The following is a 14,663-nucleotide window of genomic DNA, read 5'->3' on the forward strand; positions in this document are numbered from 1 at the left end:
TCAAAGTAGCACCATGATCTTCATGATAGAGAGTCTCCTATACTGTCACTTTCATATACTAGAGGGAATTTTTGATTATAGAATTTGGCTTGTATATTCCAATGATGGGCTTCCTAAAAATTGCCCTAGGTCTTCGGGATCAAGCAAGTTGGATGCACACCCACTTAATTTGTTTTAGAGCTTCCATAAACTTATAGCTCTAGTGCATCTGTTGCATGGCAATCCCTACTCACTCACATTAATATCTATTGATGGGCATCTCCATAGCCCGTTGATACGCCTAGTTGATGTGAGACTATCTCCTTCTTTTCGTCTTCTCCACAACCACCGTCCATTCCACCTATAGTGCTATGTCCATGGCTCACGCTCATGTATTGCATGAAAGTTGAAAAAGTTTGAGAACATCAAAAGTATGATACAATTGCTTGGATTGTCATCAGGGTTGTGCATGATTTAAATATTTTGTGTGATGAAGATGGAGCATAGCCAGACTATATGATTTTGTAGGGATAAGCTTTCTTTGGCCATGTTATTTTGAGAAGACATAATTGCCTTGTTAGTATGCTTGAAGTATTATTGTTTTGATGTCAATATTAAACTTTTGTTTTGAATCATAAGGATCTGAACATTCATGCGACAATAAAGAAATTACATGGACAAATATGTTAGGTAGAATTCCACATCAAAAAATCTGTTTTTATCATTTACCTACACGAGTGATACTTCTCCAACGTATCTATATTTTTTGATTGTTTCATGCTATTATATTATCAACCTTGGATGTTTTATATGCATTTTTATGCTATTTTATATGATTTTTGGACTAACCTAGAGCCCAGTGCCAGTTTCTGTTTTTTCCTTCTTTTAGAGTATCGCGGAAAAGGAAAATCAAACAGAGTCCAATTGACCTGAAACTTCACGGAACTTTTTTGGACCAGAAGAAGCCCACGGAGTATCGGAGATGGACCAGAAGAGTCCCGGGCTGCCCACGAGGGTGGGGGCGCGCCCACCCCCCTGGGCGCACCCCTGCCTCATGGATAGCCTGGAGATCCACAGACGTACTTCTTCCGCCTATATATATATCCATATACCCTAAAAACTTCGTGGAACACAATAGATCGGGAGTTCCGCCGCCAGAAGCCTCCGTAGCCACCGAAAACCAATCTAGACCCGTTCCGGCACCCTGCCGTGGGGGGAATCCCTCTCCGGTGGCCATCTTCATCATCCCGGCGCTCTCCATGACGAGGAGGGAGTAGTTCACCCTCGGGGCTGAGGGTATGTACCAGTAGCTATATGTTTGATTTATCTCTCTCGTGTTCTTGAGTCGGCACGATCTTGATGTATCGCGAGCTTTGCTATTATATTTGGATCTTATGATGTTTCTCCCCCTCTACTCTCTTGTAATGGATTGAGTTTTCCCTTTGAAGTTATCTTATCGGATTGAGTCTTTAAGGATTTGAGAACACTTGATGTATGTCTTGCATGTGCTTATCTGTGGTGACAATGGGATATCACGTGATCCACTTGATGTATGTTTTGGTGATCAACTTGCGAGTTCCGTGACCTCGTGAACTTACGCATAGGGGTTGGCACACGTTTTCGTCTTGACTCTCCGGCAGAAACTTTGGGGCACTCTTTGAAGTTCTTTGTGTTGGTTGAATAGATGAATCTGAGATTGTGTGATGCATATCGTATAATCATACCCACGGATACTTGAGGTGACATTGGAGTATCTAGGTGACATTAGGGTTTTGGTTGATTTGTGTCTTAAGGTGTTATTCTAGTACGAAATCTATGATAGATTGAACGGAAAGAATAGCTTCATGTTATTTTACTACGGACTCTTGAATAGATCGATTAGAAAGGATAAATTTGATGTGGTTTCGTACCCTACCATAATCTCTTCGTTTGTTCTCCGCTATTAGTGACTTTGGAGTGACTCTTTGTTGCATGTTGAGGGATAGTTATATGATCCAATTATGTTATTATTGTTCAGAGAACTTGCACTAGTGAAAGTATGAACCCTAGGCCTTGTTTCAACGCATTGCAATACTGTTTGTGCTCACTTTTATCATTAGTTACCTTGCTGTTTTTATATTTTTAGATTACAAAAACCTATATCTACCAATCATATTGAACTTGTATCACCATCTCTTCGCCGAACTAGTGCACCTATACAATTTACCATTGTATTGGGTGTGTTGGGGACACAAGAGACTCTTTGTTATTTGGTTGCAGGGTTTCTTGAGAGAGACCATCTTTATCCTATGCCTCCCACGGATTGATAAACCTTAGTTCATCCACTTGAGGGAAATTTGCTACTGTCCTACAAACCTCTGCACTTGGAGGCCCAACAACGTCTACAAGAAGAAGGTTGTGTAGTAGACATCAACGAGGACGAGCAGGAATTAAGCTTGGGGATGCTTGATACGTCTCCAACGTATCTGTAATATTTTATTGTTCCATGCTATTATATTATTTGTTTTGGATGTTTCATATGCATTAATATGCTATTTTATATGATTTTTGGGACTAACCTATTAACCTAGAGCCCAGTGCTAGTTTCTGTTTTCCCTTGTTTTAGAGTTTCGCAGAAAAGGAATACCAAACGGACTCCAAACAGACTTAAACTTTCGCGATGATTTTTCTTGGACCAGAAGACATCTAGAAGACTTGGGGTGCAAGTGAGAGAAGCCACAAGGCGGACACAAGGACGGAGGGCGCGCCCAGTGGGATAGGGCGAGCCCCCACCCTTGTCGGCCCCTCGTCACTACCGACCTATTTCTTCCGCCTATATATTCTCAAATATTCCAAAACCTACCAGGAGAGCCACGAAAACACTTCTCCACCACCGCAACCTTCTGTACTCGTGAGATCCCATCTAGGGGCCTTTTTCGACGTCCTGCCGGAGGGGGATTCGATCACGGAGGGCTTCTACATCAACACCTTTGCCCTTCCGATGAAGCGTGGGTAGTTTATTTCAGACCTACGGGTCGATAGCTAGTAGCTAGATGGCTTCTTCTATCTCTTTGATTCTCAATACCATGTTCTCCTCGATGTTCTTCGAGATCTATTCGATGTAATACTTTTGCGGTGTGTTTGCCGAGATCTGATGAATTGTCGATTTATGATCAGCTTATCTATGAATATTATTTGAATATCCTCTGAATTCTTATTTGCATGATTTAATATCTTTGTAATTCTCTTCGAACTATCAGTTTGGTTTGGCCAACTAGATTGGTTTTTCTTGCAATGGGAGAAGTGCTTAGCTTTGGGTTCAATCTTGCGGTGTCCTTTCCTAGTGATAGTAGGGGCAGTAAGGCATGTATTTTATTGTTGCCATCAACGATAAAAGGATGGGGTTTTTATCATATTTTTTGAGTTAATTCCTCTACATCATGTCATCTTGCTTAATGCGTTACTCCATTGTTTATAAACTTAATACTCTAGATGCATGCAGGATAGTGGTCGATGTGTGGAGTAATAGTAGTAGATGCAGAATCGTTTTGGTCTACTTGACACGGACGTGATGCCTATATTCATGATCATTGCCTTAGATATCGTCATAACTTTGTGCTTTTATAACAATTGCTCGGCAGTAATCTGTTCACACAATGTATTATTTTCTATTTTGAGAGAAGCCTCTAGTGAAACCTATGGCCCCCGGGTCTATTTTCCATCATACAAGTTTTCGATCTACAATTTTAGTTTTCGATTTACTTCCTTTGCAATCTTTTACTTTCCGATCTATAAACCAAAAATACCAAAAATATTTACTTTACCGTTTATCTATCTCTATCAGATCTCACTTTTGCGAGTGACCGTGAAGGGATTGACAACCCCTTTATTGCGTTGGGTGCAAGTTGTTTTATTGTTTGTGCAGGTATTTGGTGACTTGTTCGGTGTCTCCTACTGGATTGATACCTTGGTTCTCAAAACCAAGGGAAATACTTACTCTACTTTGCTGCATCACCCTTTCCTCTTCAAGGGAAAAACCAACTCAAGCTCAAGAAGTAGAAACCAACTCAAGCTCAAGAAGTAGCACTATGTCAGAGATACCTACTCTCCACATCTCCAAATGAGCTGAAATTTTACAAAGATTTATTTTAGAATATATAAGACTTATTGGAGAAAGGAAATACCAGAGGGTGCCAGCCAGGTGCCCACTAGGCACCAGGGCGCTGAAACGTCTCCAATGTATCTATAATATTTGATTGTTTCATGCTATTATATTATCTGTTTTGGATGCTTTATATGCATTAATATGCTATTTTATATTATTTTTGGGACTAACCTATTAACCTAGAGCCCAGTGCCAGTTCATGTTTTTCCTTGTTTTAGAGTTTCGCAGAAAAGGAACACCAAACGGATTCCAAACGAAATGAAACTTTCACAATGATTTTTCTTGGACCAGAAGACATCCAGAGGACTTGGAGTACACGTCAGGAAAGCCACAAGACGGTCACAAGGACGGAGGGCGTGCCCAGGGGGGTAGGGCGTGCCCCCACCCTTGTGGGCCCCTCATGACTCCACCGACCTATTTCTTCCGCCTATATATTCTCAAATATTCTAAAACCTACCAGGAGAGCCACGAAAACACTTTTCCACCACCGCAACCTTCTGTACCCGTGTGATCCCAGATAGGGGCCTTTTCCGGCGTCCTACCGGAGGGGGATTCGATCACAAAGGGCTTCTACATCAACACCATTACCTCTTCGATGAAGCATGAGTAGTTTACCTCAGACCTACGGGTCCATAGCTAGTATCTAGATGGCTACTTCTCTCTCTTTGATTTTCAATACAATGTTCTCCTCGATGTTCTTGGAGATCTATTCGATGTAACACCTTTTTGCGGTGTGCGCCGAGATTCGATGAATTGTTGATTTATAATCAACTTATCTATGAATATTATTTGATTCTCCTCTGAATTCTTATATGCATGATTTGATATCTTTGCAAGTCTCTTCGAACTATCGATTTGGTTGGGCCAAGTGTGTTAATGAATGTTTGTTTTTGGGTCTACAATTGCCACACATGGAAATTAAAAGAAAATCCCTAATATTTTTTTGGCGTTATGGTATTTTCGAAATGCTATCAGTTTGTTTTTTCGTTAGGCAACTACAAGGTTTGACAGCGTGTGTGTGCAAAGATGTGCTTGTGTGATCCCACCGTGCGTGTGATGTGCACTGCTTTGGTCAGGGAGCATAAGACTTGTCTCAGAAGTGAGATTAATTAATGCAGAAATAGTAGTATCCGGTGTCAAATACCATGTTCCATTAGTACGCAGGGAGACTCGTTGGCGCATGACTATAAATAGCAGCATCTGGACCAACTCGACAACCAGTCGACCACACCGCCCCACCCAGCACCCGCCTCCCCCACCCCACACCTCTCTCTCCTTTGGGAAGTGCACTGGTCCAGCAGTTGATACTACTAGTTGGAAGGCAACAAAGGTTGGTCATCCTTCTTCCTTGTTAATCCTCTTTCAACTGCTAGAAAATCTTCTTCGCTGCATATGTTGATCCTTCTTTTCTTCCTTGTCATCAGATCTATGTTTTAACTCCTCTCTTTCTGTCTTTTTGGTGTTTTTCAGATTTGTTGCTGCTAGCTAACCATGGCGGGGGGGCGACCCAAGGGGAACTCACTGGCGCCGTCGCTGTTGGGCGAAAGTTCAACCGTTGTTGCCTCTTCAATCGCGGCGCCTAGGCGAGTCCCAACTATTCAGACATCATTTACCTCGATTGCGTTGCAGTCACTTGTGAGTGAATGGAACCCCAAGGTTAGAGATGTGTTTGGTGAAGTATGATTGGGAGAGTTGTGTCAGATTAGGGTCCTAGGAAACACAAACAGAATCTTTTCCATGTCCTTGATCTCCAAAATAGACCCATATACTATGAAGATGGAGATGGGTGATGGCACGTTCGTAGATGTCAATGCCAATGTTGTTGCTAGAGCAATTGGTCTCCCTAGCGGTGGTAGGAAAATAGACACTCAGGGTGGGCATTGCCTTGCAGACCGCGAGTACCTGCTTGGTAAGGTGCACGCATTACTAGGCACGGACATGCCGAGGTCAAACAATATTCCAGTTCATGGTGTTAAGAAGATAGTTCAGGGAGCTAGCAAGGTAGCCATTGAGGCCTTGAGGGTGACGAGCGGACCGCGATGAAGGCCGCCTTCGCGGTTGTAGCCAGCTCCACTTTCCTTGTGCGGAGCGGTGCAACTGCTAAAATAGCAAATGAGCTCCTACCCGTAGTTGCCGAGCCAGACAGAATATGCAAGTATGATTTCTGTGACTATGTGGTTGAGGGACTTAGGGAAGCAGCACGGAAGCTTAGAGATGATCTAGCAACAAATCCAGCATTTGTTGTTCTTGGCGGGTGCCTTATTGTACCACAGGTAATTTATTAAGCAATGCATGCTCTTTTCCTTGTGCTTGTTTCTTCTTGTTTGAGATGCTAATTTCCCTGCATTTGGATTGTTAGATCATAGGGTTGGACTACCATGAGCATAGTGTGCAAGGTTTGGAGCAGCTGCCACTGCCTAGGATCTCTAGTTATTCAGATGTGTTGTTGAAGGATCTCATCCGCAAGCATGCTACTAGATTCGGGATCGAATGCGGTCTAGATGTAAGTTACAAAGAAAAATGTTCTAATTCATAGGATTGTCTTGCTTCTTTCCTTCTCAATTGAATAGATTTCCTACCATTTATGTTGTCAGCTTGCGGATGTCCCCCGCTCTCCATCAATGAACATTCCACGCTCAGTTCCACTTGGGGGAAATGGAAGAGCTGGAGGAGCTGATCCGATGCGTTCTGGTGGTGCAGCGCAACCCGCAAACAACACGTGCCATCATGGGCCTGTGTGGACTGATGAGGTATTGTGTCCATATTAGAGTTGAAATTTGTTCATGTTAAATGTGAGTCATTGGTTAGCTTGATGATTACGGTTTCTCACATTGGGTTGCTATGATGAACAGATGATAGGTTCTGTCAAGGCTACGCTCGAGTGTCAGTTCTAGCATATATAGGGAGGCACAATTTCTCAAGCTTGTTGATTGCATGAGGGAGAAGGTTCTGGAAGAGATAAAGGCAGTGTCTGTGGAGACCAGGGAGAAAGAGCTGACAGAAACACTTGATTTCTTCATGGCACACGTGAAGAAGCATGCATCTGTGGCCACGGTCTTCCCAGTGGAGATCCCAACCACACCTAGAACGGTGGCGGCAACAGGCGATCCATTGTTCCATTGTCTGAAAATGAATGTGCACTTCCATAGTATGGTGTGCTTGATTTTTCTCTTAATATGAGTGGCTCATTGCGTAGGAGCAAAATTCTATAGTTTAATAAAAAATTATTTTACAAATGTAGTGGCTGAGGAGCTAGCTGCTTCTTCAAGGGAAGCAGCTCATGCCATGATGGCTATGGCTGTTGGGCAGCAGAACACCATTGGAGTTGGTATAGGACTGAACATGTGTCTTGATAGCACGAATGAGCAGAAGCCTAATATTGGAGAGGTGGGCCGATCTACTACTCGGGCTGCTGTGTCAGGTGGCTACATAATCAAAGCTGATTTATGAGTTTATTGATTTTGCACCTACTGATTAGTTTGAAACGATGTTTGCAATTTTTGTTGTAGTACAAGTAGCACATGAAAATGAGGAGCCGGAGGACAAACCTATGATCCTTGATCGCAAGGGCAAGGCGAAGGCGATTGAATATCCAGGTTAAACCTTTAAGCGCGTCTGGTGTTATTTCTGTACTTCCCTCGTTACAAACTGTCACTAAATTATGCCTTGCATTGCAGATGGGGTGCCATGGTCCCAGTGGCAGAAAACCATGCACGAGCTCCTTGGCGCATCTTTTGCACATGTGGCGGTTGTAGCTGCAATACAGTTTGAATGGAGAGATGGGTTACAATGGTCTGGAAGCATGGGTTCGTGGCTTCAATGAGAGGGAGATTATGATGATGGATAAGGTTGGCCTTCCTCTCTGGAGGTGTCTTGTATCACCTGATGTGCCGGTAAGACACTAAAACTAAAGATTTAGACTGTTGGCTTGATCTTTGCAGGAAGGATTCAACACACATTTTGCTCATGTTGTTCATTGCTTTGACACAGCTGCACCTGGAGAATCCACATTCTCACGAGGCTATTGACACTTTGTGTGCTTTACTGTCTTCCCAGAAGATTGGATTTCAGCTGAGACTTTACCGAATGGTAAGTGTTGTTGTCCCTAATTATTGTTCTGGGTGTGTTTTCGAAGAGAATATTCTGCATGTTGTTGAGTGTTATTTGTTTGTGCATTGATTGACCATTACAGATCATGGCTCCTATATCAATCATGCAGGAGTGGTGCCTATACGTCTTTGACATGAAGCTGAAAAGGCTCAACATGCTTGATCCAGTTTACACAGAGCACAGCAAGCATGCGTACAGGGACACACATTCATCCATAATTTTCAACACGCTTAACTATTTGAAGAATGTTGGGGGATGATTGCTGATGGGTGGCACATGGATATCTCGGATTGGCATGTGAGGTACAACAAGAACATGCACGTTGCGTGCGGAAGGTGAGGACTAGAGTAGTAGTGATGAGAGAACAAATCTGAAACATTGCTGTCAGTGACTGATGCATTCCTTGTTTTTCAGTGGGGAATATGCCGGATATGTTGCTTACTACGCTGACAACTTCAATGGTACACGCCTGGAACATGACGTGCCACAGGTACAATGATAGAGCTACACAAAAAATACTATGCATGTGATGGTTCAGTTTCAAAAATCCTGATTCCCGCGTCAATTTGTTCTCTTCCATTAGGTTGGTCTGCTGGCAAGGAGGAGGATGATGTTGTATGAGACTATGGCGGCCAAGGGAAATTCTTCTCCTCATCTAGGAATCATGGAGCAAGTGACAATTGAAGAGTAGTTCTTGACGCAGCGAGGCGTCGGACTTGTCCGCGGGTTTAGGTTAGGCGCAACCTGCTAGATAATCATTTTGGTGGTACGAAAGCTTGGATGGATTAGCGAGTTGGAAGTGTGCTTGTTAGTACGAACTTGGGTCTCCTAATTATTTTGGTTGTAATATGTCAGTTAAGATGATCCTGTCAGCGAACCTCCCTGGGACGGAATCGAGCCATGCATGGCTTTTTATTTAAGAAATGTGTCTGCATGCACAACGTCTACATCTCCTTGTTTGAATTTTGAATTAGCCATTGCTAGCTGCGTGTGTTGTACGCTAGATGGTAGTGACCATTGCAGGTTGAGTGCATCCGTCTATAAGTAGTATATGTTTAATTCCTCCTTGCCAGCCTCTCAAGGAGTTTAGCTACAACCAGTTGTCCTCATCACTCCAATGGCCTCCTCTAGCTCTTCTTCCTCTAGATCCCGTTCTGCCGCTCGTAGAGGTCCAGGTGCACCAGTGAGGTCGCTGATAAGGTACATGCAGGGTCCTCTAGACTACGAGCCAGCGGACCCATGTGACTACAAGCCACCTAAGAAAGCAGCCACGTGGATTTCATGGAGCGACGACAATCCAGTGAGGAGATGTAGAAATTTTTAACATTCAAGGGTAAGTAAGCTCAACACTGATTTCCAAACTTGGATTTCCTTTTCATTCGCCGGGTGATTCAAAAATTGGTTCTGCTTTCCTTTTCGGATGTTTGTAGAGGGGAGGCTGCGAGTATTTCGTATGGCATGATGATCCAATCAATGATCCATTCCTTAAGCAGCGTGCACTGGATCTGAGGGGCTAGGTGTGGCTGCTTGAGAGGTTGAACTCAAACCCGCAGGATGCTACAAGGAACGTAGAAGCTCAAGTTGAACAACTGACTCGTCGCTTACGTGAAGCTGAGGAGCCAATGCATGTCCGACCTGCAGCGGTGGTGCCAGTTGTGTTGCCGGATCTTAAGGGCAAACACATGGCCAGTGCTATGTATGTGCTGCTGGTAGCTCTGTTTTGCTACATGTTCTTCAAAGCTTACTACTCCCTCCGTTCCTAAATACTTGTCTTTCTAGAGATTTCAACAAGTGACTACATACGGCGCAAAATGAGTGAATCTACACTTTAAAATATGTCTACATACATCCGTATGTTGAGTCCATTTGAAATGACTAGAAAGACAAGTATTTGGGAACGGATGGAGTAGATGCTTTCGTGTGCGACCTAGTATTACCTAAGTCATGATCTATGTAGTGGTTTAAGTGTGTGTGTGTGTGTGTGAGTGAGTGAGTGAGTGCAAGGAGAATGTATCCCTATTTGTGCTTTAAAATTAGTAAATTCAGTGCATTGTTATGTGAATGATTGAAGGGTCTTGCATTGTGTTTAAGAAAAATAGTCTGATACAAAATGCCTATTTACAACATGAGATGCATCATTGTTTGTTTCGGGTTCCCCATACATAGAAAATATATATGCATACAAATAATTCAAATGACAATGAAAGAGCCCTTGATAGCTTCAATGGCATCATGTGGGATTAGAGACTCATTGCCTTTGAGACGCATGACCTCGTACAGCGTGAGGTTCTTGTGCATGTCCAGGTTGGCCTAAAAAGTGTTTTGAGGATTAGCCGAAGAGTTTACCATGCATCAATATTCTCATCAATGTAGGTACGCACGAAAGGTAGTTACCTTGGTCAAAGGGATTTGCAGCTTTTCGCCGTTGAAATTCCTAGCAAGAAATGTCGCACATATGCCATAATCCTCCCTGTTGTACCGTGCGTGTAAAAATGTAATTAGGCATATGTTGATTGCTAATATAACATTTGAGACACATGTTGTTGGAAGTGGATTTCAACTTACTTATCAACCTTCTCCGCCATGAGCATTAGAAATGACCTGGTCCATTCTCCACAACTGCAATGCCACGACTCATAGAGGCACTGCAGGCATCTGAAGAGGGCGGAGTGCAGAAGGTTTGACACATATGTATGCATGTTTACCCTGCGATTGCTAAAGCCAAATGGTCTCACATGGCTGGATCAAGAACAAATATCCTCTTTTTCAGCATATCAAATGAGTAGACGGCCCATCCATCGGGCAAGATGGCTGGTATGTGCCACTGTTGGGAATAGATCATGGACAGCTAAATTATTAAGATGCTAGTTGTTAAAAAAGAATACTGGGTTATATACTTACCACTCTCGTTGAGGCAGGGTTCCAATTATCAAGTGCACCGGTGAAGCTAGTGCGGATAGATTATATTGTTAAGGGGTCAACGTTCGACAACACTGTTGTCTGCAAAACAATGGCATTTTTTGGTTAAGGCATGTGATGGAGAATTTAGTAATCAATAGTTCAAGGAAATGATGTAGAAAATGCTAGTTAACGTTGGACTTATGAGAAACTTAGGTTCCATGAATTTCCTCCATATCATCCCTGCGCTATCTTTAGAGAACAATATATCCATCTGATGGAGGCATCTATAAATTACTGATGCCATCTCATGGCCAAGATGTTCGCTTCCTGCTAGTTGTTGCTGGATTTCTGTTCCATCAACTGATACTAGCCTTGGATGTGGGTGCACAATCCATTTCCTGTGAGGAGTGCATAAAATAAGATGTTGTCATGCGAAAACTACAATAGACATGATAAAAAAGAGGGGGTCATTTCGAAAAAAAATGAATGGCTATTGAGGCAATACCTCTCTAGCAGCAAGGGCGATGCAGCAGATAACCAATCCTTGATAGCTTTCAGAACTGTTGGTGATGGTGGGAGTGGTACAGATCCAATTTCCCAAGAGTCGCGTGCTAAATTACACTTTGGCAATCGCATTTTTGTTGGGACAATGTCGTTTGTAGTGCCAAACGTGACATAATCAGCCCTTGGGCAGAGCTCAGCGTAGTATGTAGCAATGACAGTTGTAAGATCATCAAAGAAGTTGTAAACCAAGTTGGCAACCTCATTGCGAGCTTCTTTCTTGGCTGACAAAGATGAGTTGTTGGCAGTGTCAATGACCGATGGAGAAACCATCTAAAGAGGCATGTCCTGGCGAACACAGATTTTCTTTGATGTGTCTTGCTCGTTGCTTGAGTTGGGTGCGGCAGCCCTTTTATGGGCAATTGAGCTATTTGCTGATGAGGTACCTGTAATGCGTGAATTTGAATGGATTATGGGTAGATATGTTGTAGTCTAATGATGATAATACATGCATAATACTACTAGCAAAAATGGCTGAAAACTGAAGGATTACCTTCATTATCGACTGGCGCAGACAACCTTGCTACTATCCTATTGGCAATTGGGGTGACAAACATTCATCTTCTCTGGTGACAAATTGCTAATGTTGGCGTTGTTCGGTTCCTCGCTCTTCAGAATGCACTGTTTCCGACCATTCTCCTTGCAACATGTACAGTTTTCGGCTACACACCTAACATTTTATCTGCGAAACCAAACGTCGAGTTTTGGAAAGATTCCCTCATTTCTGATATGCAAGCCAGCCCACGCGCATTGTGCTCTCTAAGAAGTATACCAAGCTTCTCGCCCAACTGCGAACAGGACAATGAATTTGCTTAGATCGAAAGATGTGCCACTAAGGTCGGAAAAATAAATTTGTTTGATCGCCTAAGTAAAATACTCACAACAGATGGGTACTTGGTACACAGATGTTTTGAAAATTCCAGTGGACCAACCTTGCCATAATCGGCTCTGAGGATAGGCGTAGATGGAGTCTGAACTCTTGTTGTGTTGGGTGATTCCCTTGACTTGTTTTGGTTCAGATCATTGTCCGTGGCGCATACCATTTCCTTGCTGGTATTAAGATTTTATCAGACCTGACATAATGTAATGGGAATTTTTTAGTAAAATGTAAATAAATGATCGTGTATGGGTTGATATTTCGCCGTGGAACAAGAACATCTATACTAGCTCTGCATGCATACTAATGCGCCGTGGAATGATATTTCGCCACCGCCCATGCTAACAGAAATTGCCTCAATCATTTTCTTCATTGAATCATAATCAAAAAGTGCCATTCTCGGGAACATTCCCCTTGCTTTGCTCAACAGACCCAGATCAAGGCTATCTAATACAAAAAACTATAAACATGATGGAGATTAATATGGTTAATTTAACTGGTTGTTGGTTTCTAGTCAAATGATGTGAGCAGCTTGATGATAAGTTTGGATTTTCAGCATATGGGAAGGGCTCACTACCTGCAGGAAGAAGTGGCATCCAACAATGTGAATGGTGGGGGTGCGCCTTGTTACATCTGTCTTAAACTTCCTGGCAGCTTGAAAAAGTTGCTTCAGAAGGTAACCACACCAGTTCCAATCTCTGATTTTAGATACATCATTAATTGCTGCCCAGAAATCAATTGTAGTGTAGTCATGCTTTGTTGAAGGTGCCAGTACATGACCTATGGCGAAAATGACAAATGCAATCTTGAAGCAGTCAACTTCTATCTTCCTAGATTCAACGGTGATGTCGCGGATCAGATATGCCGCTGCTGCCTTGAGGCTGTGTGTACCTTTGTCACCAAAGCTAGTTGCAAATCTTGAATACTCAATACATGCTTCAGACGGTTCAATGCCTTATGAACTTATTGTTTTCTCACCGCAAGGGATACCAAAAACGTATTGTACTTCTTTGTCAGATAGCGTAAGCATGCCCTAACCCTCCAAGTTGATTGTACTACTATCCACATGAACCCTATCCATCAGATAAGAACTGTACTTCAGATTTATCTTCTGCCATGATTTTATCTGGAGCAAGCCATCAAACCCAATTTCCCTTACGAGCTTTTTCTTGAAATCAGAAAACTTAGCTATGACTGAACCTAATTTCAACAGAGAAAGCCTAGATGTAATCGCAGGACTGCCGGGAGGGCCACTTGATCCACCAAAACAGTCCACATCACTGCCAAGTTCATTAGGAGAGGCATCGCTGAGATTCTCTTTGTCCAGAACGGATGGAACTTCATGACCGCTTGCTAGTTGGTACATCTTGCTATTGCTAAATTACCTACGATGTTTAGTGACAATGGGGAGCGGGATGTGAGATTCATTACGAGTGAAAACAACAACAAAAATGAACCTGGACCAACTAAGATTATGCTAATCATTGTTTTGACACATAGAGCTAGTATGAATACCTTGTTTGTGGAGGTTGATCTGCTGCCCTGGCCTAGGGTGGCATGGATGGCGCGGAGCCGAAGGAGATCGAAGAAATGGAGATCCTTTCTGGTGCTCCAGGGGAGGAGAGGAAATGGAGGAGAGGAAGAAGACGAGCTGGTTCGATGGAGGTTGGTGTGGTATCGTAATTGGGAGGGCAGGGCGTGGTTGGGATGACAACAGAGTACAACTGACAAGACAATACCATGCATCTTTTCAATAATCACAGTGGGTCCAGATTCTTCCATGGCACTGTTCACAAGCCATGACCGCCGCGATGTGCCGTTGCAGTAAAGGTAATACTGTCCATTAGTAATATTAAAGATTTAGAAGACCGTAGATTAGTAACCGCATCATAAATCATGTTACTAATAGACTCCAATCAAGTAAAAATGTACACAAAATTACAATACATCGTAATTTATTAGCCTCTTCTTGGTAGAAACAAACCACTCGAATAGGGAACATCCCGAGGTTAACACTGTGGTTATAGTAAATGGACAAACAGCACATGTCAGACTCCTACGTGTGGAACATTTAGTCAACCAACAAATCAG

The 14,663-nt window shown here is 42.9% G+C and overlaps 1 long non-coding RNA gene across 7 annotated transcripts; it reads right to left on the reverse strand.

Annotated features, from left to right (window-relative positions):
- Nucleotides 1-10,286: 10,286 nt before the first annotated feature.
- On the reverse strand, nt 10,287-14,273 carry LOC119356024. Of its 7 annotated transcripts, none has more exons than XR_005171784.1 (10): nt 14,088-14,273; nt 13,150-13,957; nt 12,628-12,768; nt 12,189-12,483; nt 11,640-12,081; nt 11,326-11,532; nt 11,135-11,233; nt 10,799-10,948; nt 10,628-10,703; nt 10,287-10,543 (listed from the first exon to the last, which is right to left on the reverse strand). It is a non-coding gene; the product is annotated as an uncharacterized LOC119356024 (long non-coding RNA). The 7 variants fall into 7 exon arrangements; XR_005171783.1 differs by having other exon boundaries at nt 10,799-11,057; XR_005171782.1 differs by having other exon boundaries at nt 10,799-10,939; nt 11,135-11,532.
- Between the last annotated feature and the right edge of the window lie 390 nt (nt 14,274-14,663).

The sequence above is a fragment of the Triticum dicoccoides genome, chromosome 2A (assembly GCF_002162155.2).
Source record: "Triticum dicoccoides isolate Atlit2015 ecotype Zavitan chromosome 2A, WEW_v2.0, whole genome shotgun sequence".
NCBI classification, from domain to species: domain Eukaryota; kingdom Viridiplantae; phylum Streptophyta; class Magnoliopsida; order Poales; family Poaceae; genus Triticum; species Triticum dicoccoides.